The 14486-nt window shown below is 38.8% G+C and overlaps 1 protein-coding gene and 1 long non-coding RNA gene across 4 annotated transcripts in view; one reads left to right on the top strand and one right to left on the bottom strand.

Moving 5' to 3' along the window:
- The window catches only part of LOC140605712 (uncharacterized), a 71370-nt gene extending 65031 nt beyond the window's left edge, over window positions 1-6339 (bottom strand). Inside the window, exon 1 of the long non-coding RNA XR_012008283.1 lies at window positions 5977-6339. This is a non-coding gene — a long non-coding RNA (uncharacterized lncRNA). The remainder of the gene's footprint in view (window positions 1-5976) is intronic.
- The window catches only part of NR6A1 (nuclear receptor subfamily 6 group A member 1), a 221997-nt gene that overhangs the window by 106111 nt on the left and 101400 nt on the right, over window positions 1-14486 (top strand). The gene's annotated exons all lie outside the window — the stretch shown is intronic.

Below are 14486 nucleotides of genomic sequence, written 5' to 3'. Positions count from 1 at the left end.
GGCAGAGGGAAAAGCAGGCTCCATGCAGGGAGCCCAGTGTGGATCCCAGGACTCCAGAATCATGCTCTGAGCCAAAGGCAGACGCATAATCGCTAAGCTACCTGGGCATCCTATATTCTAATTAAAATTTAAACCGATAATGGCCTGTGCTATAAATCAGCCTAGAGCCCTTCTGCTTCCATTCATGTTTGGGAAGAGCCAGACAATGAACTGGATCTCAGGACCTTACATGTGTTCACAGAATTGACATGTTTATGAGTGGTTTCCATGTGCCAGGATGTTCAAGATATTTTATGTATGATCCTTGAGCTTTAAAACGATTGGCAGGAAGGCTTTAATATTCATATCTTATCCATGAAGAGTCTGAGACAAAGAGAGGAATTGACTTATTTAGGATCCTGTAGTAAATAAGTATCAGAGCTAGGATTCCGACCTACCCATGTTCACTTGACACTAAAACCCCTGATTCTTGCATCTTAGCAGGCATAGGATATATTGAGAATGACATCAGAATTTAAGAACTTCATATCCATGTTTGTCATGTCCAATTTATTTGATGGTAGATTTGAAAGGTAAGACATGGTCATGATGGAATCACTTGGATTTTTTTTTTTTTTAAACCACTAAAGCCTTGGAGAGACACCACTCATTACATCTGGTCTTGACCAGATACCCAGTTCACAATAATTAGAGGCAATAAGGCATCGGATGTTTTACCAGTTCGTTATTATTATACTGAGTTATTTAAATATTCCTTGAAGGGGATCCCTGGATGGCTCAGAGTTAAGCATCTGCCTTTGGCCCAGGGCGTAGTCCTGGAGTCCTGGGATCGAGTCCCACATCAGGCTCCCTGCATGGAGCCTGCTTCTCTCTCTGCCTGTGTCTCTGCCTCTCTGTCTCTGTGTCTATCATGAATAAATAAATAAAATCTTAAAAAAAAAATTCCTTGAAAAAAAAAGCCTCAGTTTAATACTTGAAAAAAAGATTTCTATCTACAGTTTTTCTCTGTGCTTTAGTCATTTCAGCAAGGGAGAATGAGGTTATCATTGCATTTCTAAAATAACCATTTCCATTTCCTGTCTTGTTTTTTTAAAATATTTTAGACACAAATGAAAGAGAGGAGGCAGAGACCTAGGCAGAGGGAGAAGCAGGCTTCTCACAGGAAGCCCCATGTGGGACTTGATCCCCAGGCCCCTGTACCCTGAGCCAAAGGCAGACGCTTAACTGCTGAGCCACCCATGCATCCCCTTTTTCCATTTTCTTGAATAGACATCCCAGGTTCCCTATTTGGAAGCCATTTTTAAATATTCACCTAACAATGTATGCATCCCTTGGTAGAGTTTACTTTTTAGCTATAGAATACTCCTTCTATATAAAACCTAAGCCTAGATAAATACATGACTCTGAACACACAGGGACCATGCTTGTTATTTGAGCCAAGTAAGACATGAGATTGTTGTAGTAAAAAAGCCAGGATACATGGAGCAGCATTGTCACATTTTGGCTGGGGAAAGCTCTCTGGCATACAAATATTTCCATTTTATTCCAGTTGATTTACTGAGTGGCCAGCGTTAGTATTTTAGGATACCTGTTTATAATAGTTTATTTCGTGTGTTTAATAGTATCTGTCAATCTATAGCGAGTCACATTATGAAGATTTAGGGGGGGAAATATAATAATAAATAATAGGTACCCCTTTTAAAATTCCCACTACATGCCTAGCACCTTACTCTGGATGCTCTATGTACTTCATTGTGAGTCCTTCCATATATCATGCAGGTTGGCTATTTATCCATTTTGTAGAGAAGGATACTAAATCTCAGAGAGGTGGATTAATTTGCCTAATATTTTCTAGCTAGTAGGGTAGATACTGGTAATCAAACCCAGGTCTGACGAACTTCAAGCCCCTTGTTCTTTGCTGTTTCATTTGTCCATGACAGTAATGTAAAGGAGACTATGGAATTATTTGCTTCATATGTTTAGGAAGAACTTTTTGCCCTTAATTTTATTTTTTGTTTTTAAGTATACTCCAAGCTGTCCAATATGGCGCTTGAACTCACAACCCTGAGATCAAGACCTGAGCTGATATCAAGAGTTAGATGCTTAACTGACTGAGCCACTTAGGTGCCCTCTAGGAAGAACTTTTTGTTAATAAGTACTATTCTGGAACATTTTTTTTTTTTTTAAAGATTTTATTTATTTATTCATGATAGTCACACAGAGAGAGACAGAGAGGCAGAGACACAGGCAGAGGGAGAAGCAGGCTCCATGCTGGGAGCCCGATGTGGGATTCGATCCTGGGTCTCCAGGATCGCGCCCCGGGCCAAAGGCAGGCGCCAAACCGCTGCGCCACCCAGGGATCCCCCTATTCTGGAACATTTTAATTACTTTGGCCACTCTTGTCTGCCTCTACTGCCTTAATGTTCTTCATAACCTCTTTATTATGGACCAAGAAAAAAAGAAACCTTTGGTTTCAAAATGCTTTTTAGATATACCTCAGGTATCATGGTGCTAGCTGCCTTGTTTTACTTGTCATTATATTTTTTACTTAGAGATAAATTTCTTTCATGTCCAGCTGGATATATAGTTGAAGATAGGTGTTGTGGATTGAGCATAGCCTAGATCATTGCTGTCCAGTAGTACTTTTTGATAGAAATATCCTGTATCTGTGTTGTCCAGTATGTAGTTACACGGGGCTGTTGAGTGTATGAAACGTGGCTAGTGTGACTGAAGAAATGAATTTTGGGGGGAACCCCGGGTGGCTCAGCGGTTTAGCGCCATCTGCAGCCCAGGGCGTGATCTTGGAGACCCAGGATCGAGTCCCACGGTTGGGCTTCCTGCATGGAGCCTGCTTCTCCCTCTGCCTGTGTCTCTGCCCCCCCCCCCCGAATAAATAAATAAATCTTTTTAAAAAATGAATATTTTATTTAATTTTGATTAATTTTAATTCAAATAAAAATAGCCCATAGAGCTGGTGGCTAATGTATTGGACAGCAACACAGCTTGAGGTCGTAACTAATGCTTGTGTTTAGTGGGTAAGGATAGAATTTGAAGAGATCCAGTAATTGGTAGTTTAAAAGTTGCTGATTTGTTTTCCAGCAGCATTAAATTTAGCAGGCGTTCGTCTTAAAGCCATGGGACCAAACAGAGTAGAATAATTTGTGTTTCCAAAGCACCTTTTGATCATTCATGATCTCATTTAATGAATATTTCCGGTATGATATCATTTAGGATTTGGATCTGCTAATGGATCACAGAAGAAAGCCAGAAGAACAAAATCATTTACAACTTCCTTGTGTAGGGTCTCCTCCTGTTGAAATGGACACCATTCTGGTGTGTGGTGCTCAGGTTGCACCATGAGGGTCTGGACAGGAGCCTGTGCTCATTGATTAAGATTAGAGAATTAGGTCTCTCCCCTCACCTAGAATTCCATTAATTTTATTTTTTGATTCTAAAGAGAGAGAAGTAGAGGCAATTTCTAAATTTAGCCAGAGAACTACAATAATTTGATAACCAACAAAAGAAAATAAAGTTTTCCATTCTAATATACCAAAATAAGTCCTTAGGGCATTGATTTTAGTTCTTTGTTTTGCAAAATCCAACTCAGAACTCAGAAGTGTTCTGTGTAAGATTAGTTTTTAAATTGATATTTATCTTCTGAAGAAACTTTTTATTGAATTACAGATTTCATATATTTTAAAGAAAAATTTGCTTCCCTGGAGTCTTGGAACATTTGGTTTCATTTTGGTCTTGTGAAATAATTTGTAAAAGATACTACTTTTATTATATGTCAGTTGTGTCAGTAAGCATATTTTTTTCTCTGACATTTTATTTGTAAAATATTCTTCTCCTTTCTATCAAAGCTTACAACTAATAAACTTTGGATGCTTTTGATTTTTCTAACTGTGCCAGGGCATTGAATGAAGTTCCCTATAGTGAGAAAAGAGAGCACATGGGACTCGTGACTTTATGTACTCCAACAATAGAGCTTTTATGACATTGGAGGTGGTTAAAAAAGCTAGAAGTAGGTCTTAAACATGGCATCTCTGTGTTGCCTTTTTTTTTTTTTTTTTTTTGTATTCTCAGAGCTGCCAGGAGTGCATCGGGCCTGTAATTTCCTGTTCTCTGAATCCCCCATCTTTCTGCAGCTCCAAGCTTTGTGTCCCACAGCCTGTGACTCTGTGCTAACAAATCGCTATTGTCCAGTGGGGCGAATGGTGGCTGGAACTAAAGAATTGCTGTCTGGTTTCTATTCAAATCCAGGTAGTGAGATATATGAATGGACTTTTCGAATCGTCATGTGAATAATGTCTGCTCGGCATGAAGGCTCAGAGCCACATTGGAAAGATTAACTCCTAGGCTGACCACTAACATCCTTTGTGGTAGGAGGTAGAAACATTCCCAAGTATCATTTTATTCACACTTAATTTTCCGTTTTATCCTCTAAAAGCAGGGTTAACCATTCAGTTATTTGGCTACTTTTCTCCCAAGTTTTAGTGTTTCTGTTGATAATATGGAAGTTTAGGGAAATGCTAAGTTTTCACCTAGAACGCTGTATTATTTTCTGTTAAAAGTTTTCTACCTTACATTAATTACGGCATAAAGTTCTCTTTATAGTATTCATACAAAAATGAGAAAGAAAGAGCTGTTTTTCCTAGGAAACCAACCCTTGAAAATGCTTTTTAACCAATGAAGGGAAAAAAAATATATATATATATATATTTAGTGCATTTTACTTATCTGCATTTTCCCCCAAAAGTCCAAATTTATACAAAGAAAAAGAAACAACTTCAAATGCAGCATATTAACCAAACAAGCCTTATTCAAATTAGGAACCAGTTTTAACATTTATAAGTATAGCAGAATCAGGATTTTTTAAAAATCAGATTTGGAAGCCAGACTCTAAGTTATAATTCTCATTTATCCTTTGAATATTATTATTTTATCTTTGTCTTGTATACCTGAAAAAATGTCGATAGGATAGATAGAAGGGCCCTGCTTTTTTTTTGCACTCCTTCCATATCGCAGGTACTATGGAACGGAGAGCCTTTTATGTTTCTTTTTGTCTTAAACTCAGACAGCTTTGTAAGCAGTAGTGTGTAGATTACAAGAGTTAGACAAAAGCAGGCGCGACTGAGAAGAGTTGGGGGGGGGGAGCTTGGGGCACTTCCTGTCACTCAACACATTCCAGATCACTAAAAAATTTCCACACCCTCTGCATTCCCTCTTGCCCACCCCAGATCCCAGTATTTTCTGATTCCATATGTTGTGGTATTTATCACACTTCTATCATTGGGCTCTGGCAAGACTGCTTCAGAGGAGATGCATTCCTTTAGATTGCACAAAGCATAGCTGGGAAAATGGCTGGCAGTTTCAGAATCTAGTCACGATCGCATGCATGAACACCTCACACATCCATGCCCCTTTCCCCCCCTTCCTGCCCCTGCAGCTGGCTGACCTGTCTCACCCACTGCTGGCCTATCGAACGGCCAGGACTGTCTGGTTTGGCTCATGCCTTTGTCCATGTCTGGCTTAGTTCCTCTCTGTCTACGCTTGCCACTACCCCCACCGCCCCAGGCAGAGCAAGTGTTTGGCCACACAAAACTACAGATAGAAAAGGTGGTAAAAACTTCAAACTTTTTTTCTCCAACAGTTTATTCTTTTGTGAATTTCTCCCTTTTTTTTAACTACTCTGTTTTAAGAAAACAAATACGAAATTAATTATCTAAAGGCAAAGAATGCAAAACAACCTTTGTGTTCCTTATAATAACTGACTTCATAACTCTCTCCAGCTGCGTTATGGGGTGTGTATAAAAAGCTTCTGTTCTGAGAACAAAGGAGCACGTGCAGAAATGAGTCTAAAAAACTCCATTGACAGTATTTCACTACACAAATTACTTAAAAGATTTTAGTTAAGCTTCTCAACAGATTCAATGTTAAAATGGTTTTTAGTTTAAAAAAAATGAAAGTGCTTACCCAGTAAAAGAACCGAAGTAGTCCTGAACTGTTACGTAAGACTTTTTACAGTTGGATCTTTGTCAAAAGGGGGTAGGGGTGAAGGGAGAAAGCAGCAACAACAATCAAAAAAGTTCGAGCTGCTGTGGCTAGAGGACAACTTCTGTGTTTCCAGATAGGATTCTTGCTGTAGAAATGGAACTTCCAGCCAGCACAGCATCCTGTCCCGGTAGAGAAATGAGTTTGTCAGTAAAAAAAATTAAATACTGGAACCCAGGCTAGACGAGGTATTGAACTGCGCCAGATTTCCTTGCAGCCCTGTCTGCTCAGCTCGCATTGAACTATATATGACCCAGATGATGGACAGAAGCACATTCAGTCATGTGCACTCTGGAAGAAAGCGGATTTGCTGGTCCCTGGCAATGCAGGGGTTTGTCTTCTGATTGGGCTGTGCCCTGATCAGTGAAATGTGAAGCCCTCACCATTCAGAGCCCGTAATTCAGGACTGGCAGTTTGAGTGTCTGGCTGCCTCTAGTTACTGAGAGAGACTTTGAAGGTGTTGCTTTTGTTTGGTGGCATTACCTACCCAGAGGTTGCTTTACACCTATGTACTAGTGTCAGGAGCAATGCGAGTCTTTCTGAAATGCAAGAAGGCAGCCAACTTTGCCTGAACCCTGTCATCTTATTGTTGATGAACTTGGCTCTAACTTAAACCAATTATTTGCTGATAGAATTGTGATCCTGACCAAGGGCTCGTGTCCACACCACGCCCTGGCCTTTATTCTAGGGTTTGGTAAGGTAAAAATAAAGGTGGCATTTGACTTCCTAGATGATATAAATTGGTCTTACTGAAAATTGGATGGATGGATAGCAGAGAAGATGGATAGTTTTGGGTTTTGGAGTCTTTGAACATACTATACTAGGAAGGAGGTTTATCTCCTATGATCCTCTTTGTGAAGCTGTCACTCTTATTCCAGTCCTTAGTCACATAGGGGACTGCTGGAGGGAAGCTACCAAAGTGTAGACCTGCTTGGGCTGCAGCATAGCCTTTAATCATGCAAGATAGCCAGAATCTACTCTCTCTAGTCTTTCTGAACTAGGGTCATTGGGATTTTTTTCCCATCTTTCTGGGCCACTAGGAAACCAGGTCATTATACAGTACTGTCAGTTGTGACATTCTCGTTTAGAATATAAAAGTTGCTTTGTTTAATGAAAATTAACACTTTTTTTTTTTTTTTTAATTTCAGGCAGTAAAGTATTATGAGACATTGGTACTTATATATGAAATCCACTCCACATGGGCCAGTTAGGAATGAATTTATATAATCCTAATCTGGCTTTTGGACATACAAATACTTTGATATATTTTTTTGTTTCTTATACTTGTAGAAATAAACCTGTAGTCACTGTATAGCAGCTATGTATTCTGCTGTAAATTTTGAGTTTGGATGTTTGGGTAGTTGTGATTTCGTAGATGTTGACTACATTACATAGGGTCCTATGTTTGAGGATTGCCCCAGATTTCTTGTCATGTGTTAACCTGGGGAAAGCTGGCTTGAAATGCTACTAAATATAAGAATGATCAAAGTGGGGGGGGATCCCTGGGTGGCTCAGCGGTTTGGCGCCTGCCTTAGGCCCAGGGCGTGTTCCTGGAGTCCAGGGATTGAGTCCTGCGTTGGGCTCCCTGCAGGGAGCCTGCTTCTCCCTCTGCCTGTGTCTCTGCCTCTCTGTGTGTCTCTCATGAATAAATAAATAAAATCTTAAAAAAAAAAAAAAAAGAATGATCAGAGAACAGGGGGTGCATGCTCTCTCTCTTTCTATAACTCATAGGAAAATTATTCTTTTTTAAATTGTAAAATATACATAACTTTTACCATTTTAACCGTTTTTAACTTTATAGTTGTATAGTATTAAGTATATTCACATTGTTGTACCATTATCATCATCTGTTACCAGAACTTTTTCATCTTTTTCCCCAATTGAAACTCTTTATATAACACTTAACTTCCTCCTTCCCCCCAGCTCCTGGCAACCATGTTTCTACTTTCCGTCTCTATGGATTTGACTACTCAAAATACTTCATATAAGCAGAATCATAGTCTTTTTGTGACTGCCTTACTTCACTTTGCATAATGTCTACTATGCTCATCCATGTTATTGCAGGTATCAGAATTTCCTTCCTCTTAAAGACTGAATAATATTCCACTGTATGTATGTACGTGTGTGTATATATATGTATATATACATATATATATCACATTTTATTTATCCTTTCATCTGTCAATGGACACTAGTTGCTTCTACCTTTTGGCTGTTAAGGCATTTTGACCATTCTTCTTACAGTCTTGTGAGGGCATCTTTATAGAGCTGCCCTGACCCATCTTAGAAGCCATTCCATTTTATAAATTGGAAGGGTTTTGATATACCTATCAACTCTAGACACAAACCAGGCCCTAATACTAGATTTGCAAGAGAGGAGCAGATTCATTTCAGCCTTTCTGGATGAGATAATACATACTACCCTCCTACTAGTTCTTTTATACTTACTTTTTATGGGTTTATCTTTCCTGTTACACTGTTGGTTCTTCGTGGGCAGGGACTGCAGCTAATTCTTCTTGAATTGTGCCTGTGCCCCAGTATAGACACAAAATAACAAAGTAGACATTACTATTAGTTGGAAAAAAGATAAATGAATGAAATAATAATAAATGTTAATTTTTACTGGCTTTTATTATGTACCGGACACTGTGACAGGTATTTTATATACATAAGCTTATTTGATCTTCAAAATAACCCTGTGGTATAAGCCCCATTACCTTCATTTAACAGATAAAGGAGTTTGCCTAAGGTCTCACAGCATATAAAAGATATAATGAGGATTTGAACCCTTGTCTCTTTCAGCTCCAGATCCATAATGCTAGGGGCAGATTTCATAGGTGGTGATCAGTGGGGTTTAGCCTAAGCATTGATTCCAAGTCAAATATTCTTTCACTGGGTATCAGAAGCTACAGCCTTATGTAGATGTAATTCATGAGTAGATACTCCGAGGAAAGCTCAACATACTAGTAACTTGGACCTTTTATAGATTTTTAGCCGAACAACTTCTTGTTGAACTCGATTCACAGATATTCCTTTGTATGCAGATTCTTTCTCATGTTATTTTGAAAGTGCCATTAAATAGAATGCACTAGAATGAATTTATCCAAGTTCTTCATTTTTCATTTGGCAGATAGGTATCCATATACCATATGTTTATGGTGTATATGTGTTATATGTATATAGGTGAGTAAAATCTAGGTGCTAAGGAGAGCTCAAGAACAAAACAAAACATTCTTATGGAACTTATATTCTAGTGAGAAAACAAAAAATAGGTTAAAGTAAAATGAAGTAAAAGCATGCTGTGAAGAAAATAATCTGAAATTGACCAGTTAAAAGGAACTTTCTCAGTATTTTTAAATAAGGTTGTATCCAGATGTTCTGATTCTAATAAGGTTATTTGCTAATATTTGGCCCACTTTTTTTTCAACTTCTCAAATACTCTGAAAAATATAGAAGATAACATTCCCCACCTGATAGTCTCATTTTATAGGTCAGTGACTTTCAGGTTTTATTTACTATTACCCACTGAAAGAAAGATTTTATGTTGCAATTTATTATACATATGTTTGTGTGTATATATCTACATATCAATAAATATGTACCTGAAACCACTTTCATGAAATAGTACTTGTCTTTATTACATATAGTGTCATCTGATATTTTTCTTTTATTTTTTTACTTTAAAAGAAATGTTATTTGCAAGCCACTAACTTGGTTTTACAACCCACAGAAGGGGCATCCTGAACTTTGAAAAATAGTATATAGATGAGCAAACTGAAACTCTGAGAAGTTATGATTTGTCCAGTGTCACATAGCAAGGAAGTGGCAAAGCTAGGACTTGAATCAAAGCTTGATTCCAAAGCCCTTATTTGTCCTACTACATTATATAGCTTCCCTAGTGATGCTAACCTTTAATGAAACTGAACAACAACAACAAACCACAAATAACCTTTAATAATCATTACATAAAATGTAAATTTCCCAAAACAGAGGCTACAGGAAGGAGCAAAAATGGTCTTCCTTTGATCTGATCTGTCCATATGTTGGACAGAATACAGTTGATAGTACTCATTAGTTATGCTGGGAACCCATAGATTCCCAAAGCATTTGTATCTCATTATGCAGTCTAGCCCTGAGCTAACCATGGTTCTTAAAATAATAGCTATGATAAGACCTAGCTTCTGAATGTGAGAGTATGGCTTTCAAAAGTGACGTGTTATAGTGTGACTTGGAGTCAGGACTCATATATGGGAAAAGATATCTAGAGTTTGAGTTCAACCCTGCTCTCTCTGACCTGGCTGTGGTACTGGTTAATTTTGTGGAAAGGAAAAATCGTGCCCTCCTTTCTCCCTAGAGCACAAGGCTGTATTGAAGGGAGAAGGAAAGGAAATTAATGACTTCTGTCTACTATGAGCCATGCACTGTACTCTAGGCACTTCTGACATGGGTTTTTAATTCTCACAACAGTTTTGTGAGGGGGATGCTATGTTCTCTATTTTGCAGAGAAGAAATTATTTTATTTTATTTATTTATTTATTTTTTTAATTTATTCATGAGAGACACAGAGAGGGAGAGAGGCAGAGACGCAGGCAGAGGGAGAAGCAGGCTCCATGCAGAAAGCTGGATGTGGGACTCAATCCTAGGACTCCAGGATCACGCCCTGGGCCAAAGGCAGGTGCTAAACTGCTGAGTCACCCAGGGATCCCCAGAAGAAATGATTCTTAGAATCCCAGTCAGGTAGTAACTGAGGCTGGTACCGGAACTCTACTATACCTGAACTTTAAAAATCATACCCTTCACCTTAGAGCTAAGTTAGAGCTCCAAGCAAATGAGACCGTGTAGACAAGATATTCCAAGAGTTTGGAAATGAAGAGTTATGTCATAAGATGGAAGTCTATGAAAACTAATAGTGTAGAAATAGAGCTGCTTTCTTACTCCTGTGCAATGTGGGGTGTACCTTGCTAGCTTTTAGTCTTCATGCAGGGGCTTTTCAATGAAAAACAGTTGTTTAATCTTCTGGTTTCCATTATTAACCAGCAGAGTTGTTTTCTTCTCCTTTTTCTGCCATGACTTAGACATTGTTTTGTTTTTCCTTTTTGGGCTTAAATTAGATTGGCTCTTCAAGGCTTCTGGATCTCCTTATTTCTTGAGTAGGCAAAAATAGTCAGGTGCTAGTGTCTGCTAGGGAAAAGGATAAAGTAACATAACATGGGCAGGATTGGATTTCAGGCATAGGCCATAAACCACTTCTCCAATGGCTGCAGGAATATGCTCATTTTTTTTGTGAAAAAGAGACTGTGACCCACTGTTAATCATTTGACTGTATAATTAAAGCCAAGGGTTTTGGATAATTTCCTCAGATATATATATCGGAAGGCCCATTTTTTTCTCTTCCATTTTGTCTTCCCACAGATCACATTAAGGGTAAAGATGGCAAAGTAGATAAGGCAAAAAGAGACAAGAACCACCATGGGCCAAACCCCATGGTAGGTGCTTTGTAAAACTGTTACTTTGAATTCTTACAATGTTCTTATTGGTATTGCCATTTCCTCTTTAAAAAAAAAAAAAGATTTTTTAAAAAGAATTTTAATTTCTTTATTCATGAGAGACACACAGAGAGAGGCAGAGACATGGGCAGAGGGAGAAGCAGGCTCCCTGGGGGAGCCCGATGCAGGACTTGATCCTAGGACCCTGGGATCACGACCTGGGCCAAAGACAGACCAGAGCCTATCCCAGGACCCCAAGATCATGACCTGAGCCAAGCATATGCTTAGTCCACTGAGCCACCCAGGTACCCTAACCCCCCACCCCCACCCCTCGCTGCCCATTTTCTCTTTTATATAAATGAGGAAACTGGAGTTTGGAGAGGATAAGTAACTTTTTCAAGATTCAGAAGGTAGAACCAGTAATCTAACTCAGATTTTTTTATGGGTTTTGTTTTTATGGCTCCAGAGCCCTCTCTCTTTTCTCTCTTTCTCTCTTTTTAAAAATATTTTATTTATTTATTTGACAGCACAAGCAGGGGAAGAAGCAGGCTTTAGGAGATGTAGGGCTGATGTAGGGCTCCATCCCAGGGTCCCGGGCTCATGACCTTAGCCAAAGGCAGAGGCTTAAACTAATCAACTGAGCTACCCAGGTGCTCAAAGCTCTCGCTTTTTCTTATCTATTTACTGTCTTCACTAAAGTACTTCCATTTTCTCTCAGGGGCATTGCCAGAGTTCAGAGAATGTTGGTAGTGATTTTATCTCCTAGAACAGACTCTTTCAGAGTGGGGTTATGGTAACTTTATCATTTAAAATTCAGGCCATCAGGTGTGCCTGAGTGGTTCAGTTGGTTAAGCATCCAACTTTTGATTTCAGTTCAAGTCATAATCTCAAGGTCGTGATCTCAGAGATGTGAACCTGAGATCAAGCCCTGCCTTGGGCTGCGTTTTGTATAAGCAGGTATATAGCCTGCTTAAGAGGTATATGCTTAAGCAGGTGTATAGCCTGCTTAAGATTCTCATTCTCTGTCTCCCTCTACCTCTCCCTCCTCTAAAAAAATTCAGGCCATCAAAATCTTCAGGAGCTGATTATAGCATGAACCATTGAGACCACTTTGGTCTGACTTCCCATTTGTATTGCCTTCTACTAGGCCTCCCTGAGCAGCTCTGTTAACCTTTTATATAAAGATCTTGTCCAGGAGATACATAACACCAAAATAAACACACTTTGTAAAAGGTTACATGTTCACCATTCCTATTAAAATCACAAGTGCCCATTGAGTAAGATGGCAGAGATTAATTTAAGCAATTTTTAGGGAGTCTTTTTTAACTTACACATTTCTGAATAGTTTTCTTCTTGGTAAAAATTGTAACCTCTCATTTTTCTCTAGGCTTGTAAAGACAATTAACTAATACTTGAAAACTTAGAAAATTGGTATTTTTTTCTTTCATAAGTATTTTATTTAGTACATTTTATTCTTTAGAGCAGTTTTGGATTCATTTCAAAATTGAATGTAAAGTACAGAGTTCTTATATACCCTCTGTCCCCAATGTGCATAACCTTCCCCATGTCAACATCAAGCACCAGAGTGCTACAGTTGTTAGAAGTGACAAACCTGGGATCCCTGGGTGGCTCAGCAGTTTGGCGCCTGCCCTCGGCCCAGGGTGTGATCTTGGAGACCTGGGATCGAGTCCCACATCGGGCTCCCAGCATGGAGCCTGCTTCTTCTCCCTCTGCCTCTGTCTCTGCCTCACTCTCTATCTGTGTCTCTCATGAGTAAATGAATAAAATCTTTAAAAAAAAAAAAAAAAAAACTGACAAACCTGTACTGACTGACACATCATTATCACCCAAAATCCATAGTTTAGTTTAGGGTTCACTCTTGGTGTTGTACATTCTGTGGATTTTAACAAATGTTTAATGACATGTGTTACCATTGCAGTATTGTGCAAAATTGTTTCATTGCCTTAAAAATGCTCTGTGTTCTGCCTTTTCATTCCTCCCTCCCTCCTAACAACTGGCAACCACTAATATTTTTACTGACTCCATAGTTTTGTCTTTTCCAAATGCCATACATTTGGAATCATACAGTAAGTGTGTGACTTTTTTTGATTGGCTTCTTTGATTTACTGATAAGCATTTAAGCTTTTTTCCATGTCTTTTTATGGCTTGATAGCTTATTTATTTTTAGCAATGGATAATATTCCATTGTCTAGATATACCAGCTTATCCATTTACCTACTAAAAGCCATCTTGATTACCATCTTGATTACTTCCAAGTTTTGGCAGTTATGAATAAAGCTGCTGTGAGATCCCTGGGTGGCTCCCAGGGCACTAATCCCAGCGGTTTAATGCCTGCCTTTGGCCCAGGGCGTGATCCTGGAGTCCCGGGATCAAGTCCCACATGGGGTTCCCTGCATGGAGCCTGCTTCTCCCTCTGCCTGTGTCTCTGCCTCTCTTTCTCTCTCTCTCTCTCTCTCTGTGTGTGTGTGTGTCTCTCATATGTTATGTTATGTATATATGTATAAATAAATATATATATAAGTATATATGTATAAATCTATATATTATGTTGGTCTGTTTTTGGGCTTTCTCTTCTGTTCCATTATCTATTTGTCTATTCTTTTCCCAATATCACACTGCCTTAATTACTGGATCTTTGTGGTAATTCTTGAAATCAGATAGTGCTGTCTTCTGACTTTGTTCTTCTTCAATATTGGTAGTGTTGGCTATTCTGGGTCTTTTGCATTTCTTTATCAACTTTAGAATCAGTTTGTCAATACCCACAAAATACTTTGCTGGGCTTTTTTTCTTTAAGATTTCTTTACCTATTTTTTTTTAAGATTTTATTTATTTATTCATGAGAGACACACACAGAGAGAGAGAGAGGCAGAGACACAGGCAGAGGGAGAAGCAGGCTCCATGCAGGGAGCCCGATATGGGACTCAA

Source organism: Canis lupus, chromosome 16, assembly GCF_048164855.1.
Source record: "Canis lupus baileyi chromosome 16, mCanLup2.hap1, whole genome shotgun sequence".
Lineage (NCBI taxonomy): Eukaryota > Metazoa > Chordata > Mammalia > Carnivora > Canidae > Canis > Canis lupus.
Note: the sequence above shows the minus strand (reverse complement) of the source record. Positions and strands in the feature narration are given on the sequence as shown.